Source organism: Mytilus californianus, unplaced genomic scaffold, assembly GCF_021869535.1.
Source record: "Mytilus californianus isolate M0D057914Y unplaced genomic scaffold, xbMytCali1.0.p SCAF_7, whole genome shotgun sequence".
NCBI lineage: Eukaryota > Metazoa > Mollusca > Bivalvia > Mytilida > Mytilidae > Mytilus > Mytilus californianus.
This window is the reverse complement of record NW_026262723.1, coordinates 4,053,068-4,073,373: the sequence shown is the minus strand read 5'-3', so window position 1 is coordinate 4,073,373 and position 20,306 is coordinate 4,053,068. Positions and strand designations below refer to the sequence as shown.

The 20,306-nt window shown below is 32.2% G+C and overlaps 1 long non-coding RNA gene across 1 annotated transcript; it reads left to right on the top strand.

Moving 5' to 3' along the window:
* The first annotated feature begins 15,715 nt into the window (after positions 1–15,715).
* On the top strand, positions 15,716–17,053 carry LOC127708253 (uncharacterized). The gene is made up of 2 exons (XR_007985215.1): positions 15,716–16,050; positions 16,684–17,053. It is a non-coding gene; the product is annotated as an uncharacterized LOC127708253 (long non-coding RNA).
* The last annotated feature ends 3,253 nt before the right edge of the window (positions 17,054–20,306 follow it).

Below are 20,306 nucleotides of genomic sequence, written 5' to 3'. Positions count from 1 at the left end.
AAAAGTGTATTATACGAGAAGGCAGATGTGGTGAAAGTTTATAATGGCATTGAAATTAGAAGTTCTATATTTTCATCATTTCTATTGTTGAACTCAAAGGAAAAGCTGGTAAAAGTTTTGTGTGACAACTTTAGTATTCATTGCCTGTTCATTAGTTTTGTTGACATATTTTTATAAGTTTACGCCACACTCAAAATTGCTGTAGCCACTTTCGCGTTTCTCCGAACAAAGGCCTTTTTCTTTGGTTTCATTTTCATTGTTAAGATTGCTGCCGACTAACCCTCAAGTGGATAGCAAAAGTACCTATTAGTACTAAAATAACCAGCTTTACATTTGGGGTAACACAATCCGTAGATTAGGTCTTCGTCAGTATGACATTTGTACCTTTGACTCAAATGCGTGCGTATACCTGGACCACCATTTGGGGTACAAATACAGCATCCACTTGCATGGTATCCTTCTTTACATTTTGGATAGCAAAGAAGTCCATTTATCTCTTCGGTTGATCCACACCCTTGTCGTTGGAACAGTGTCAACTTAATACCTACATCTGTTTTTCTACAAGTGCATCCATCGTCATGGTAACCTCTCTCACATCTGTTACAGCATCCGAAGATTGTGCAACAACATCCCTTTCCATATATATGGGCATCACTCCAACAACTGGTACCGCATTCCAGATGGACATGGTGTTTTATCTGGCGATCGACCCACACCTCTCCCGTAGCTATCTAGCCAACAATTCCATCCATCGTCTCGTAGATTAGGGGCACATTTTTCTATGACCGAGATACGACCGACTCCTCTAGAATATTTGTCTTTAGCACCTTCCAAACAAATGCCTGTAAATCAAAACACGTGTGAATTATTTTGAAGCAAATGAAAAAAAATCGAAACACAAATATTCAAAAACAAAAGAAACCAATATGTTTATTGACCTCCAAACGTCGATTGTTTATTTGTATCGTTATGTTGTTCACAGCTCTCAAAAGACTGAAAAATAAGTTAATAGATCAGGTTATTTCTGTTAGTTTTCAGACTAATCCTTAACGGTTAATTCAGTTATGTTCAGACAATTCCATAGCAGTAAAATTGAATTAGGATCAGTATAGTCTATAGTAAGACTGTTCAGTAGCTGTAATTTACCTGTACAACTTACTGAATGCGTAATGACATGAAGTTCTTTTCATAATAAAAAATCCCAAAGGGAATAAATATTCTGGAATATTATTTCTACTAACGGAATAACGAATATAGAATATTTGTTCCAACATGAACAGGTATCACAGCATCGTTTATAACAACGTTTCCAGAAAACCGTCGGTAAGGAGGAACAAATATGTTTTCACAAATTGTCTGAAAAGGAACTAAACAGAACTGGATTTACAACAGGAAAACATCTGAAAAATCGCTTCAACTCTCAACAAGACTTCAGATTGTGTTTTTCAGAATATTCAAATGAACTCAATATCAAAATCGTATTGTTTCTCCGATGATCGTTAAACTTAACAACAACATTCCTTTTGTTATAGTTATTTGCATGTTAAAGCAAAATCAACAACATTGAAATCGTAAACCGGAAAATGCCATGTTTGTAAACGAGTCTAAAAAGTGTCAAAGCATATGCAAGTTTAGCATATATCGGGTTCGTGCATTCATATCGTGAAATTTGAAAAGCTGAGCGGAGCAATATTTGTAATATACAAATACATTAACTTTGTTCTTGGGTCATGATAATTTCTTGCCGGAAATACCGCAATGACTTCAAAATGTATAACCATCATGTCACAACGGGAAAAAAAAAAAACATTACCTTTTTTTAGAATTGAGGTTTTGACCGGCTGTATATCAAATAAACATGGTTATATCATAGAAAAATTTAAAATGGTGATTAGAGTACTTCAAACTAAATAGTTTATAATGTGTTTTGTGAGGAAACAAGACTTTTAGAACGTACCAAAAAGTATATCCGTTTTGTCACAACGTACGCAAAACAGTTGTTATGGTCGTATAAATATAATCATAACATGTCTAAGTTAAAAATCATATGTTCATCAAATGAGATTTACAAAAAATATTGGGATCATCGTTTTTGAGTATATTTAGTTTTACTTAAAAAACGTCACCTTTCTACAGGTTTCAAATCGTCAGAAAAAAAAACAGAAAAGACAAATAGACAAAAATCTTTGATAAATTAATCTAAAACGAAAAAGACAAGCATAACGCCACAAAAATACAGAATGTGAAAAACATGACTCCCAAATATGTTATTAACATAGTATATTCAGATCTTTTGCGACAAAGAAAGCATCGCGAAATGATAAAAAAAAATGAAATGAAACTGATAGAAATGCAATGAAAGGAGTATAAACAAAACTGAAGTAGGAATGTTTTTTTAAGGGTCAATTCAATATTTGATTTAAATTTTTAAAAATCTGTGTAAATTGGGAAAAATTATGTTTGCATTAATACAAACCACTTGAATCAGGAAAATACTGACTATGAAACTGAAAAGCTGACAATTTCTGTAAATAATTATTCATTAAAAAAATTAACCATGTTTAGTAAAATCTGTCCATTTTTCCAACGAAAAACTGTAATTATGTAATCATTTCCAGTACAGCTAATCTAATATAAACTTAAACGCTTGATAAGTTCTTTGGGACAACGTAAAAATTCTCTTTTTATAGGAAACACTCAATGGTAGCAATTTCTTACGCAACGTCAGTCTTCTAATTTACTAAGATTGGCATATCCAAACGTATTTAACTCTGTTTATTTTTATTGTTATGTTTTTTGTATGTTCTAATTGGATTATACAAAACAGAACATAGGTGAACTGCTTTTGTTTTTAATTGCGAAATTGATGATTGCATGTATCCAATGGGCTTATTCCGTTCAGTTTGTGTTTTAAAAATTAAAAAAAAAAACATTAAAGAGGCCATTTTAGCAAATTTAATATAAATTACATATAACTTTAACACATTTAGGAACTATTGCAATGCAGTATATTGTTGTAAAAAAAAATGTTAAAAGAGTATGCATACATACCTAATACCAAGATGACACCAAGCCTCAGCATTAACATTGTTAAATAGTTTACTTGTCGGCAGTTGGATGGGCAAACACACTATAAATTTTATAAGATCGTTAAATTTATTTTATAGGCAATGCAACACCCACATAAACTTTGATCAATTTTAATCGTTGAAACTCCTCCTATGTCAGTATTTTGTTACAGATTCAATACTTTTTGTTTTTGCATAGAGGAATTGTGTATGATGAAAAGGAGAATGGTGAATCTGGCATGATGATTGTTGTTTTTGGTTCTAAATTTTACTTTGTTTTATAAATGTTAAGATATTTTGAAATTTGCAATTCCCTCAAACTCGTGACATTGTGGTTAATTTTAAATGGTTATAATTTTGAATAAATTAGATAGAAAAGGGGAAAGATGAATGGTGTTATGGTGTATGGGAGATTGGTGTAACAGTATTTGATGAATGGGGAATGGTGTAAAGGTGTATGGTGAAGTGCTATGGGGAATTGTATATGGTACAATGGGGAATTTTGTATCTTGCACGAGGAATGTCGTATGGTTTCTAAATTTTTGTTTGTTTTATAAATGTTAAGATATTTTGATATTTGCAATTCCCCCAAGCTCGTTATATTATGGGTTCTAATCGTTAATGATTTAGATATGAAATGGAAAATGTGAATGGTGTAATAGTGTAAAGGGAATGATGAATGGTGTAATGATGTATGAGGAATAATGTATGGTGTAATGGTGTATGGTGTATGGTAAGGTGTTATGGTGTATGAGGAATGGTGTATGGTGTAATAGAGTATGGTGCATGGTAAGGTGTAATGGTGTGTGAGGAATGGTGAATGATGTATGGTGTAATGGTGTATTGTGCATAGTGCATGATAAGGTGTAATGGTAAATGCTGCATGGTGTAAAGGTCAATTTTTCGAGATGGAAATTTTAACCATTCAAGAACTGTATTAAGATTTCTATATTATTGACAATGCTGACCACAATTATTCATCAGACACATATATACAGTTAAGTTTAACCATGCAAGGGAGGTTGGAAATTACAGAATGGAAACGATGAGAAAGTTAAACTGAGTTTCATATGATGAATATTAATAATAAAATTTACAAATTTCGTACGACCGACGCGCTTTTCTAGCCTGAACTTCATCAACCCAACATAATTTAAAATCAAGGATGCATAAATACCTGAATACGTTAGGAGACGTAGAACCAAAGGAATCTGACACAGGTAAACTTGCAATTGAATTAAGATAGGAACAAATGGTAAAATGTACAATAATCTTGATTTGAGTGCCACTGCTTGATAGGACTAAATAGACGAATTACGTGTTTGGTTACTAAATCATTACCCTGGATATCTTTGATAATTTCTTTACAACATTTGCGACTTCGTCGATATTTATTTGCCAACTTAGTTGATAAACTGATAAGATACAAATTTGGTATATTCGCGACGTTTTATATTCGCGTTATTTCTTCTATTCACGAAAATAATATCAACTTTCTCTATGAGTTTAGAAATTTGTGAATGTCGAGGTTAACTGAGCCCTTCAACAGTTCCGTGCCGAAAACAAAAGAAGTTGATATTTTTCTGACATTGATCAATCTGTTTTACACTGCAAGTACAAATTGCTACTTTTATATTTATAAAAAAAGTTAACTCATGTCCATCCCTCAACGAGCACCAATTGTGACGAAACGTGACGTGACATGAGATCGAAGTTGCACGAAATATCACTGTGTTACTATATTTGGTGATACAAACAACTGGAAGTGTTCTAGCGGCAGTATAAAGATTTTTTATCCTGATAATTTAGTATAATAATAAACAAATGGACAAGGTGGCATCAATATATCAACCACCGACAGAATGTGGCTATAATAGTACCTCTTTGTTCTACTAAGAAAGAAATTGCAGAGAGATTGTTCATTGGCTGTGCTATCTTGTTTAAATGATAAATATAAAGGTGATAATACACGTAATACTTTCATTCACGTTTGGAAAACAAAAATATTAACTTACAGAGGTAAAGATGTCATTATAAAAAACCAATTTATACTTATTTTGGGATACGAGGTTGAAAAGAGGGGTATACCTAATGAGTGTGGAAAAAAAATAAACTCACTTTTCTGTGATTTTGTTGGGGGCTCTAAAGTCAACCTTGTCGACAGAAAATCATGCTGTCTAGATGAAAGCTTAGCGAGATTCAAATTGATCAGTTTGGACAGTTTAATAAAAAGCAAACAAATAAAACGATTCAGTTTAGAATTCTATAAAGTCCAACAAAAAGTTGGAATGCAATTGCCAAACATTGGCTAAAACACTGACAAAAAAATTTGGTTCAAATATTGTAATGTACCTGTAAAATCAAAATCGAATAAGTATTAAGTATATGTCAAATATTTACCAAAAGGTGGTTACTGCATGGTGTGAATTATAGTAAAATGACCGAACGTTTAAAAAAGGCATTCTTGAAGATAATATAAGATGGAAAGGGAAACGTTTGCTCTTCCCTTCCTTTACCAAGAGTCATATCGCCAAAACAAAAGATGTTTGAAATATCGAAATGGAAACCTTTTATAGTAATAAAATAATATTTGATAAAACAATAGATAAACGTAATTGGATATGCGAATACAATCTAATAAATTAATCAATCCCCACTGACTGGATTAGCGAGATAAGAAGCGCCATTAGTAATCCAGCAAATTTGAAGCACATAAAAATCTAGAATAACAAAATACATGATATGAAAAGAAAATTTATTCCCACAGAAAAAAATCAATTAAAATCATTTACAAAAAAATACTAAATAAATGTACTAGTGCAAAATGTGCAAATTATATGGAATAAAAAATTTGATACGGAACTAGACTGGCAATCAGTTTGGGGAAAGCTTCACAAGCTGCCTGTATCAAACAATATTTTTCAATTCCAATAGAAATCATATCATAATATAAATTATACTGAATCTAAATTGTACCAAATGCGAAAGTCCGATGGCTTATGTAACTTATGTGTCAAATATTTTGAAACCCAATAGCATCTTTTCTTTTATTGTTAAAAAAATTCAAAACACCATTGAAGAAATAAAAAGATTGCTATCTCTGTGCATAGATATAACTCTTAACTTTGATGTCCAAAACATGATTATTGGATATAATCAAGATCTTGATAAATCGCAAACAAATATTGGAAATTTTAAAGTGTTTTCTGTAAAACTTAGTATTTGGAAAGTTCGGAACGACGTTAAATTCAACAGAACAGCATTTAATAAAGCACCCATCATCCTTATTCTTAAGAAAGATATCAATGATTTTATCAAAATGATCGCCAAATCAAACAAAAAAAGACTTATTCGGAATAGACAAACTTAATTACTATTGATAGTCGAATTTGCTTAATAATATTATTTGCCTATTCTTTGCTCATTTTGAGATATATATATATATATTTTATGACATAACTTGTACCTCGGTATTATAGTAATAGTTATGATTTGAATACAAAAGGCACACTTTGAACTAGTGTATTGTTTGCACCTTCATTTACCAAAAGTCGCCAGTATTTATATAAGTTAGTTTTATAATTTATATTTATACATATTTATATTACATACCACATAATTGTATTACTTTTTTTTTTGTAATAGTATTTTACTTACCACAGATTGTGTTTCTTTATAAATGCACATACATTTATTTTGACAAATAATCCATCATCGAAAATTCTAAAGTGTTTGTCGATGTCAATATCTAACAGGCATTTAACCGGGAACACAATTTAAATAACACAAGATTTCATACAGTAATTGGTTATCTTTTCTTTACATGAGCTAGGATTTGAACTTTGAACTGTGCAAACGACTAGAAAGGACAAAATAACAGTTATATATATTTTATAACTGTATTTAAAAAAAATTATATGAAAATGCCAGATTTCAAGGTGTGTAGAATACAGTAACTAATTGAAAACAGATGTTGGTTTTTATATTGAATATATTATGTAAACAGTTTTTTTTCACCTATTTGTATTTTCCCTGGCAGAAAGGTTATGTAAAATAAAAGCAGGGACTCCTCTGTCAACTGCCCTGGACTGCTTAGAGTTTATGTATCCAGGTGATTTAAAAATAAAACTAATATATACAACAACAAAAAATACAGTACATATACATGTCCATTCTAGTGCAGATTATATTGATAGTTTATCGTTAAAGTATGAAGATTATATTTCTTAGAAAAACAGGTAATCATTTACACACTGTACAATTAAATCACTTCTGTTATACACCATAAAACGAAATGTTTCTTTTGATGAACACATTAGAGACTTGTATTCGCATAGTATTGAAATACAATAAGCATTTTAATAAGATAATAGTTTCTTTAAAAAAAAAATTAGCTAGTAGTCTTTGATATTTAAAAAAAATGAAGGAATAGACAACCTGGGACCGAGAGACTATATTGATATTGTAAGTCACAGGTGCGACAAATTGCCGAAACTGTAAACTGTTTTTGGCTATTTTCTTGAAAAGTATTATAGATTTGAAGACAATGTTAGTGGATATAGATCAGCAATATACGATCAAGAAATATGTTGAGATAACTTATTTGGAAATCAACTCCTTAACATTTATTGTCCTTAGATAGTGATTTTCTCCCTTTCTGAATGTTTGACTTTGATTTAAGAACTATCTTAGATATACTTTGACGTAACTGTAATTGTCATTATTTTTTTGCAGTTCTAATAAATTTTAATAGGTAATTTTGTTCGTTTCGCCTTGTTTTTGTAGATTCAAAGAACCTGTCTTAAATATAACATGTGGTTTCTTGTGAAGAATTGTCTCATTGTCAATCATAACACGTCTTATTTTTGTATTTGTATTTGTGATTAAACCTTTATTTTCTTTAACCTTGAAATTGAATTTGCAATATGATTTTACTTTACTTGAAAATACATGTGAACAATCAAGTCAGCGTAATTCAACAATCGGTACATACACTGTGTGTTTTCTTCAATGGGATTACTAATTTAAAGAAAACTGCATCTTTGTTATCAATTGTTTTCTGATTTTTTGTCTCAATGAACCGAAAATGTATTGTTGCTAGGCACTTTTTCCAATGTAAATAAATAGATAAATGGTTGGATGACAATTTTCCAATATAGATAGATGGTTGCTAGGCACTTTTACACTATAAATGAATGGTTGCTAACGACTAGTGTGATAACATTTACACCTGACCTTTAGGTAGGGTCTATGCAATAATCCATACAGTCCTGAATCAAAAAATATATGGTTACTAGGTTCTCTTTTGACAAGACCTTAATTTTAACTTTTGACCTGTAAACAAAACAGTGGCTTTAATCATCCTGAACATTTTCCTCACGTATTGTTTGCTTCTTTCTATTATCTTTTCCTACAAAATCCAATTGAAATACGTAAGGTTAAAGGTTAAGGTCATCTATGACCTATGACCTTTGGTTAAATTGATGGTCATATAATGCTCAATAGTTTTCACATCATAGTCATTTAATTGTAATTACTGTTTCTGGTTTTACTTCAGAATGCATGCAAAGTAGTTGTTTTTTAAAGCTAAAATCCCAAAAATGTACGGGAAAATTCAATGACTTGGTTGCCATGGCTACCGTGGCCTAACAACACTTTTGGAGGCGTTTTTCTGACTTGTTCGCCTAATTATATGGTCAGGCTCAGTTTAAGGAAAATTGGTGACCATGCGTGCCGACCTTCCTCCCCCTCCCCTTATAAAATGGTTGGTGGTTACAGAGAATTGCTCGAAATAGCTTTCTCTTATGAAACATAAACAAATGTATCGTTATAAAAGATATTTCATGCATTTTATTTAGATCTTGATCAATAAATTTACCTGCTTTAACACGTATACATACTAGCAAACAAAATTTAAGTCAATTATGCAGTAATAAAAGTTTATGTATCAGAAGATAACGACTTTATTGCTTACGAAATCTCAATATTTTTCATTGTTTGAAAAATAATTTGTCTTAACTTTAATTTAGAATTGAAATGATGCGTTTACAGAATTTAAAACAATTGTAAATTTTAGGTTTAAAATTTACAAACATTTATTATAATGAAAACTACAAATTTAGAGAAATTTAGAAAAGATTTCTGGTTTAATCCTATTTACATCAAATTTACAGGGTGTTATTTTTTAATTTACGCCAATATATATTTTATTTAAATGTCTTTGTTACATTAAATTGATAGGTTTTCATATTTCTTATTTATATCAATTTATTTTTCCAATTAATTTTTTATTAACAAACATTTAGAAATAATCAAATAACAGTAAAGTTTTACATTACATTCATTTTAGATTCGAATTAAAGCTGAAGTTTGAATATTTTGGGAATTTGAATTTAAATTTTGATTTGCTTGTAACCAGATATTTGTGATCTGACATTATGTAATTTCGGAAATTTTATAGATTATGCATTTTTCTTTCTCAAAAAAATACATTTCAAGGAAACAGCTGAAATTCGCTCTGGTGTTGAGTAATCATATACTATAATTGGAAACACGTAAACATTCACTATTTTGTCTGTTTTGCACATTTGCAGCAACAAGAAGTGCATCACTGTTTTGAAACAAAAAAATGTTAAATGAACCTCTTAACGTTTTTATAGATAGTATTTCAAAATATTTGGATATTAATTCACCAAAACATAACACATCAAGAAATGTATAATATATATTACAATATTTGATTCAATTTTATTATAAAAACATTGAAAAATGCTAATAGTGCCGATTTTGTGTGATTGATGGATACCCCATATCCTTTGTTTCTATTGTGTTCTATGTGGTCTATTTAATAAATGAAAGTTTATTTATATATATCGGGAAATCTGCTGTCAATACCCTCCATCGTGTAATTGTGCGCGCGCACTAGACAAGTTACTCTTTTTACTACTGAAACGGTCATTTCTCGAGGGTCGTTTTAAACTGAACAACTCTTAAATGCCTGAATTTACCGCAAGGAAAAATGTCAAGATATTTTTTAGTTGTTCAGTACATGTTCAGTACACAAGCTATCGCGAGCGATTAAGTACCAGTCAGTACTGTTTCAGGTAATTAAGAAAAAAAAAACGCCTTGCATTAAATTCAGTGGTGTTAAGTACATTTTAGTACACGTCAGTTCATCGATAAAATCGTTGTCCAGTACTTTTCATGGTATCAAAATATTACGAGGATTGCTTCCCTTTGATAAGCAGAGGAATCGAAATTAAAAAAAATATATACTTGACTCAAGCTAGCGAACAATTGTAGCGAACAATTAGCTAGCGAACAATTATGAGGTATAACTAAAAACCACAATTTCACATAAGACGATCACATTTTTTTCGAGTTAGCGAACAATTAGAGAGACCTAGCGAACAATTATGTATATGTATATATATTAGTTTATTTTGGAACAATTTATAGAGATTGTGACGGCCAACGACTTTATAGGTAATGTATGGAGACATTAGTGTATTGTTTATGGAAAACTCAAGAATTGTTTATGTTCAAAAATCTGAAGTTTGGGTAAAAAAACTGAATATGACAAAATGAGATTAGGGGGTAGGGCAGTTTAAGTTAATTTTGGACCAATTTTTAGAGATTGTGACGGGCAACAACTAAATAGGTGTTGAAGAGACATTGATACATCGCTTAGAAAAACTCCAGAGTGGTTTATGTACGAAAATCTGAAGTTAAGCGAAAAAAATTAAATTGACAAAATGAAATTAGGGGGTAGGGTAATTTAAGTTAATTTTTTGATCAATTTATAAAAATTTTGACGGGCAACGACTATAAATGTATTGTAGAGGAGACATTGGTGCAACGTTTAGAAAAACTCCAGAGTGGTTTTAGTTCAAAAATCTGAAGTTAGTGTTAATAAACTGAAAATGACAAAATGAAATTTGGGGGTACGGCAATTTAGGTTAATTTTTGGATCAATTTATAGAGATTGTGACGGACATCAACAGTGTATGTGTTGTAAAGGAGACATTGGCGCATCGTTTACGAAAAACTCCAGAGTGGTTTATGTTCGAAAATCAGAAGTTAGGGTAAACAAAACTAAAATTGACATAATGAAATTAGGGGGTAGGGCAATTTAAGTTAATTTTTGGATCAATTTATAGAGACGGTAACGGGCATCAACCATAGTTGTTGTATAGGAGACATTATCGCATCGTTTAGGAAAAACTCCAGAGTGGTTTATGTTCGAAGATCTGAAGTTAGGCTAAAAAACTGAAATTGACAAAATGAAACTAGGGGGTGCGGCAACTTAAGTTAATTTTTTGATCAATTTAAAGAGATTGTGACGGGCAACTACTATATAGGTGTTGCAGAAAAGACATTGGCGCATCGTTTAGGAAAAACTCCAGAGTGAAGCATGTTCGAAAATCTGAAGTTAGGCTAAAAAAACTGAAATTGACAAAATTAAATTAAGGGGTTTGGCAATAAATTGGATCAATTTATAGAGATTGTTACGGGCAACGAGTACATATGTGTTTCAGAAGAGACATTTGCGCAACGTTAAGAAAAAAAAACCAGATTGGTTTATGTTCGAAAATCTGAAGTTAGGCTAAAAAAACTAAAATTAACAAAATGAAATCAGGGTGGTGCGGCAATTTAAGTTATTTTTTGGATCAATTTATAGAGATTGTGACGGGCAACCACTTTATAGGAGTTGTAGAGGAGACATTGGCGCATCGTTTAGGAAAAACTCCAGAGTGGTTTATGTTCGAAAATCTGAAGTTAGGCCAAAAAAACTGAAATTGACAAAATGAAATTAGGCGGTATGGCAATTTAAGTTAATTTTTGGATCAATTTAAGAGATTGTGACAGGCAACGACAACATATGTGTTATAGAAGAGACATTGCCGTAACATTTAGAAAAGACTCCAGAATGGTTTATGTTCGAAAATCTAAAGTTAGGCTAAAAAATCTGAAATTGACAAAATGAAATAAGGGGGTAGGGCATTTTAAGTTAATGTTTGACCAATTTATGGAGATTGTGACGTGCATCAACTATATAGGTGTTGTAGAAGAGACATTGGCGCATCGTTTAGGAAATATATCAGAGTGGTTTATGTTCGAAAATCTGAAGTTAAGCTAAAAAATCTGAAATTGACAAAATGAAATTAGGGTGTAGGGTACTTTAAGATATTGTTGGACCAATTTATGGATATTGTGACGTGCATCAACTATATAGGTGTTGTAGAAGAGACATTGGCGCATCGTTTAGGACATATATCAGAGTGGTTTATGTTCGAAAATCTGAAGTTGGGGTAAAATAAACTGAAATTGAAAAAATGAAATAAGGGGGTATGGCAATTTAAGCTAATTTTTTGTTCAATTTATAGAGATGTTACGGGCAACGACTACATAAGTGTTTTAGAAAAGACATTTGCTCAACGTTTAGAAAAAAAACAGAGTGGTTTATGTTCGAAAATCTGAAGTTAGTGTTTAAAAACTGAAACTGACAAAATGAAATTAGGGGATAGGGCAGTTTAAGTTAATTTTGGACCAATTAATAGAGATTGTGACGGGCAACCACTATATATGTGTTGTAGAGGAGACATTGACGCATCGTTTAGGAAAAACCCCAGAGTGTTTTTTGTTCGAAAATCTGAAGTTAGGCTAAACAAACTAAAATTAACAAAATGCAATTAGGGGGGGGGGGGGTAGGGCAGTTTAAGCTCATTTTGGACCAATTAATAGAGATTTTGACGGGCAACCACTATAAAGGTGTTATAAAGTAGACATTGGCGCATCGTTTAGGAAAAACTCCAGAGTGAAGCATGTTCGAAAATCTGAAGTTTGGCTAAAAAAACTGAAATTGACAAAATGAAATTAGGGGGTTTGGCAATAAATTGGATCAATTTATAGAGATTGTTACGGGCAACGAGTACATATGTGTTTCAGAAGAGACATTTGCGCAACGTTAAGAAAAAAAACTAGATTGGTTTATGTTCGAAAATCTGAAGTTAGGCTAAAAAAACTAAAATTAACAAAATAAAATTAGGGTGGTGCGGCAATTTAAGTTAATTTTTGGATCAATTTATAGAGATTGTGACGAGCAACCACTTTATAGGTGTTGTAGAGGAGACATTGGTGCATCGTTTAAGAAAAACTCCAGAGTGGTTTATGTTCGAAAATCTGAAGTTAGGCCAAAAAAACTGAAATTGACAAAATGAAATTAGGCGGTATGGCAATTTAAGTTAATTTTTGGATCAATTTAAGAGATTGTGACGGGCAACGACAACATATGTGTTATAGCAGAGACATTGCCGTAACATTAAGAAAAGACTCCAGAGTGGTTTATGTTCGAAAATCTAAAGTTAGGCTAAAAAATCTGAAATTGACAAAATGAAATTAGGGGGTAGGGTACTTTAAGTTATTGTTGGACCAATTTATGAAGATTGTGACGTGCATCAACTATATAGGTGTTGTAGAAGAGACATTGGCGCATCGTTTAGGAAATATATCAGAGTGGTTTATGTTCGAAAATCTGAAGTTGGGGTAAAAAAAACTGAAATTGAAAAAATGAAATAAGGGGGAATGCAATTTAAGTTAATTTTTGGATCAATCTATAGAGATTTTGACAGGCAACGACTACATAAATTATGTGTTTCAGAAGAGACATTGTCGCAACGTTTAGAAAAAACTCAAAGAGTGGTATATGTTTGGAAATCTGAACTGATTGTTAAAAAATTGAAATTGACAAAATGAAATTAGGGGGTACGGCAAATTAAGGTAAGTTTTGGACCAATTTATAGAGATTGTGACGGGCAACGACTACATATGTGTTGCAGAAGAGACATTGGCGCAACGTTTAGAAAATACTCCAGAGTGGTTTATGTTCGAAATCGGTCATCAACAATATAAGTGTTGTATAGGAGACATTAGCGCATCGTTTAGGAAAAACTCCTGAGTGGTTCATGTTCGAAAATCTGATCTTTGGCTAAAAAAAACTGAAATTGACAAAATGAAATTAGGGGGTACGGCAATTTCAGTTAATTTTTTGATCAATTTATAGATGATTGTGACGGGCATCAACAGTATATGTGTTGTATAGGAGACATTCGCGCATCGTTTAGGAAAAACTCCAGAGTGGTTTATGTTCGAAAATCTGAAGTTAGGCTAAACAAACTAAAAATAACAAAATGAAATTAGGGGGTAGGGCAGTTTAAGTTCATTTTGGACCAATTGATAGAGATTGTGACTGGCAACCACTATATAGGTGTTGTAAAGGAGACATTGGTGCATCGTTTAGGAAAAACTCCAGAGTGGTTTATGTTCAAAAATTTGAAGTTAGACTAAAAAAACTGAAATTGACAAAATGAAATTAGGGGGTATGGCAATTTAAGCTAATTTTTTGATCAATTTATAGAGATGTTACGGGCAACGACTACATAAGTGTTTTAGAAGAGACATTTGCGCAACGTATAGAAAAAAAACAGAGTGGTTTATGTTCGAAAATCTGAAGTTAGTGTTTAAAAACTGAAACTGACAAAATGAAATTAGGGAGTAGGGCAGTTTAAGTTAATTTTGGACCAATTAATAGAGATTGTGACGGGCAACCACTATATAGGTGTTGTAGAAGAGACATTGACGCATCGTTTAGGAAAAACTCCAGAGTGGTTTTTGTTCGAAAATCTGAAGTTAGGCTAAACAAACTAAAACTAACAAAATGAAATTAGGGGGTAAGGGCAGTTTATGTTAATTTTGGACCAATTTATAGAGATTGTGACGGGCAACCACTATATAGGTGTTGTAAAGGAGACATTGGCGCATTTAGGAAAAACTCCAGAGTGGTTTATGATCGAAAATCTGAAGTTAGGCTAAAAAAAAAATTGACAAAATGAAATTAGGGGGGTACGGCAATTAAAGTTAATTTTTGGATCAATTTATAGAGATTGTGACGGGCATCTACTATATAGGTGGCGTAGAAGAGACATTGGCGCATCGTTTATGAAAAACTCCAGAGTGCTTTATGTTCGAAAATCTGAAGTTAGGCTAAAAAAACTGAAATTGACAAAATGAAATTAGGGGTATGGCAATTTAAGTTAATTTTGCATCAATTTATAGAGATTGTTACGGGCAACGACTACATATGTGTTTCGGAATGTCAACGTATATTTGTTCAGCCTAACAGAAGTTCCACTGGGAACTTTGTTATAAACAATGTCATTATACCTGTTCCTGTTGGAACAAATATTCCATACCATTTATTCCGTTAGGAACATTTACTATAATATTTATTCCAGTGGAAATAATATTCCAGAATATTTTTTCCATTTGGAACTTATATTATGAAGGAACTTCTATTTCGTGACAATGGATTTTCATGTCACAGAATAGAAGTTCCTTCATAATATAAGTTCCAAAAGGAAAAAGCATTCTGGAATATTATTTCCACTGGAATAAATATTACAGTATATGTTCCCAACGGAATAAATGATATAGAATATTTGTTCCAACAGGAACAGATATTACGACATTGTTTATAACAAGGTTTCTGTTGAAACATCTGTTAGGCGGAACAAATATACGTTTACATCACTGGCCAGAGGATTTCCGAGTAGATGTCTCGGGGTTGTACAGTAGTGGACCTGCTGTCACAGGGTGACTTTGTTTACTCACATATATGTTGTTATTTTGGTTGTTAATTCTATTTCGATTTGCAGAACGTCAGTATCTTATAAATGCTATATTCTGCAGACTTCGGTGTATAATACATGTCCACATTTTACATCTAATTAATTAAGTAGTGTCCACTATTTACTTGGGCATTTACCTGTAAACTTGTCGAAGGGGTTGAGTAACAGTGATACCTGTATTTGATGAGCTGACTATTCACTCTCAGGTAACACCTTAACGAGTCAAGGTGTGGTCAGAAATGTTTGTATAAAGTTAGATTACAATGTGGCGTGGACACACACACTGGATTTCTGAGGTAGGATTCAATTTATTCTTATTTATTTAATCATTATTCGTTCTAAAGTGTTCAGTTTTCTGCAACAACGCAAATATAGAATAATTATTTCAATTGTAATTGTAATTTTTGACATTGCTATTTTATAAATGTAATAAGTTAATTAATGTTCATTATAATGAAAGTTTAACACGGTTATATGTTTCCGGCTGTAGTAAATATTCGAGTATCGAAATTGTTTGGTATTTTAGGAACGTTTGCGTACGATAATGCATTGATGTATGTATCTCCATAAGTATGTAAAGTAATATGCAACGTATAAGCATAAATGTATATTCAGCGTTAAAAGCTGTATATTGTGTGTAGTAATTGTATAATGATAGTATACAATAAAGTCAATTATGTGACTTGTAAAGTAAGGCATTGTACGATATGCCGTAGTTTGTATTGTGTAAAGTAAGGCATTATACGATATGCCGTAATTATTTGTGTATAAGTAATGCATTATTCAATATGCTATAATCTTCTATAGATTGAACATAAGTAGTCGTACTAAGTATTTGTCATTATTTATGCGACATGTGTAATACATAAACATATGTATATTTCTTAAGTATAGTATTGTATCTTAACGTACAGTATGTATTTCAATAGGTCCCAGTTTGCGGGCTAGGTGTATGTAGTTTTGTATTGTAAAGTATGGAGATATAGTACAGATGGTGGTGAAACCTGTTGACAGTGCGGCGTTCCGTGTTTATCATCAATAGTTTGGCAACATAGAATATTTGGAGTCGAGTCTAGACAATAGGGCAGCCGTAATGTGTACACCGCTTATGTTGGGCCAGTTTTGTGTAGTTACCGAAAACCAAATACGTAAAATTCTGTAGTATCGTTTATCCAGATTTCATAGTTTAATATAAAGAAGAAGGAACAGTTCATTAAACATTTGACAGTATTATTTCATTTGATTTCATCTATTTATATTTGTAAATTTGTACCTAATTAAATTGTTATTTTGTTTAAAGTAGTAGTCATTTATTATCTGTAAGTACAAACTCCTAAGTCAGCTCTCGTCTATCCGTGACAATTGGTGTCAGAAGTGGGATTTGTTTAAAAGGCTTAGAGAGTTTTCATTAAATTTAAATTTTCAATCTTATGTATTTTTGATTGTATTTTTTTTCACCATGTATTTTTCCATTTGTATTGTTTTATTATATGTTTGAATTGTATAGCTTCAGGTGTTTGTGAGGAGAACTGAATATTTGGGACCCAGATTTCACAGTTGTGTCTATGTTGGTCCGTGCCTTGGAGGTTTGGTGTTGTTTCTGCTCTACATTGTAAACTGTGAGTATCGGTACTTACATATATTTAGTAATTGATTGTAGTACACTGAGGGTTGCAGTAGGTACATTGAGTGCTGGCGTTTTGTTTTTTGAAATTGGTGTTTGGTTTGTTGACTGTTCAAGATGGAACAGATTCAACAGATTAGAGATTTGGGTACTTCATTAGGGTATGAAGATGATGAGTTGAGAAGGTTTGTTAAAGATCAGCAGGATAGGGTCCGAGATGAAAGGGCTGCTTTAAGGCAAGAACAGAAAGACGAACGAGATAGAAAAGCAGCTATAGAAAAAGTTTTGATTGAGAAAGCTAAGGTTGAGAATGAATTGGAACTACAAAAGTTGACGCATAGTCAGAAAATGGAAGAGTTAAGTAAACAAGCTGAGTTACCACAATTAGTAAGTACAGGGGGGTCACATGATACAGTTCGTGGACCTAAAATTCCAGCTTTTGAAGAAGGTAAGGATGAGATAGATAGTTATCTTAGGAGATTTGAGCGTTATGCTACTGCTCAAAAGTGGAAACCTGATATTGGGCCACTCATCTTAGTGCGTTATTGAAGGGCAAGGCTCTTGATGTATATGCACTTATGCCGGTTGATAAAGCTCTTGATTATCCAGCTTTGAAAGATGCTCTACTAAAAAGGTATGATATGACTGAAGAAGGATTTAAACGTAGATTTAGAAGTTGTAGACCAGAGCCAGGTGAGACTTTTATACAGTTTTCTGTTAGGTTAGATAGCTATTTTAAGCGTTGGATTGATATGGCACATACAGATACTACTTATATAAGTTTGTATGACTTGATTATACGGGATCAGTTTCTACATATATGTTCGAAGGACTTGTCTTTGTTTTTAAAAGAGAGAATACCAGATTCTTTAGAGAAAATGGTAGCTTTAGCTGATCAGTATCGTGAGGCAAGACAAACAAGTGCTTCCAATCTTATAGATAAAGGTAATCAGTCAAACACATCTTCAGTAAGAAACCAAAGTGGTTCGAAACCAGTTGATTATAGTACAAAGAAAGAACAGAGAAGTATAAAACCAACAGAACGTACTTCATTTGTACCTAATAGGGACAGAAAGTGCTTTAGGTGTGGTAAGAATGGACATATTGCAACGGATTGTAGAGTTAATCTACAAAAGACCAACAGTGGATCGTCAGACGATAGAAAGAATTTAAAGGTAAAGTATGTAATACCTGTACTATACCTACAGATTCTATAGTAGATGCTATTCCTACTGGTTGTACAAGTACACTTCCGTTGTCTTGTCAGTCAACCGCAAATGTAAGTATGCCTGTAAGTTCAGGTTATGTTGATGGTAAACCAGTCACGGTTTTACGAGATACTGGTTGCAGTGGTATTGTGGTTAAACGTGATATGGTTGGCAATGAGTCATTAACGGGTGGAAAACAGGTATGTATTTTGGCAGATGGAACCAGAGTTGAAGTGCCAATAGCTAGAATTGATATAGATACACCATATTTACAGGGATAATTTGAAGGATGGTGTATGGCTAATCCTGTGTATGACTTGATAATTGGTAATGTAGAGGACGCTAGAGAACCAGGAAAGCCTGATCCTTTGTGGCAACAAACGGGAGCTGTTGAGACAAGAGAACAGGTAAGAAACAAAAGTAAGCCGTTTGTGCAACTGAAGGTAAAAGATATCATCACAGATGAGGTAAATCCAAATGTAATCAAGAAAGCTCAACTAGAAGATACAACGTTGGATAAAATAAGAAGGTATGTATTAACGGGTGATACAGTTACACGGAAGAATGGAAAAGTAAAGTGGATTTTAAAAAGAGGTACAGTCCTTGGATGGTGTAAACTTCCCACTCACACCATACACCATTACACCATTCACCATACACCATTACACCATACACCTTGTGCCATTACACCATACACGTTACGCCTTTGCACCATACACCTTACACATTACACCATACACCATTCCCCATTCTATCTACACGATCCGAAATTACCCATAATGCAATTAAATTTCAAAGAAAGCGTGCGACTACAAAATTATTTATTTGATTTAAAAAACGAATTTTGATCACAATATTGTAAATTAATGTATAAAATTAAAATCTCCGTGGTCATGCCTATGATGGTTATATAAACAATACAGATTAAATATATATACATGTATTTGTAAATAAAGTACGCATAAAACTTTGCTTGTAATGCAAATTTATCCGCGATCTGCCTATCTATAAATTAAAAACGATATTGATTACAATGCTATTATTATCGGTTTTAACATGTATCGTAAAATCTTATAAACTTGGTTTTCAGATAAAATCGACAAACAATGCCAAAAATGAATACTTCAGGATGACTGGTACATGTACAACAAAATTATTTTAAGCATCAACCAAAACTGACCATATTTGCACTTATAATTATAAAATTGAGAATGGAAATGGGGAGTGTGTCAATCTGTTACTTTATATAGGGTTAAAAAATTTGGAAATATTTTTGCCCTCCTTTTATTAAAAATATTGTTTCGCTACAAAATTTCAGTAATTTTGATACCTCAGGCTGACTCATTAAACAAAATTATTTAACTCATCAACCAAAACTGACCATAATATTTTCACTTTATTATATAGATCTATATAGCCGCATAGTAAATCAGCAATATTTTGATGTCAGGGTGGATTGTATAATACAAATGACAGCAACATTGCAAAACAGCATGTACAATGACAAAAATCTGTCCCCATCAATCTAGATTGTCAGCATGTCCTCTTTTTATTCAATATATTGTCTCGCAACAAAATTTCAGTAGTTTTGATACCTCAGGTTGACTCATATAACAAAATTATTTTAACGCATCAACAAAAACTGACCATATTTGCACTTTATTATGTATATCTATAAAGCCACATAGTAAATCAGCAATATCTTGTTGTCAGGATGGAT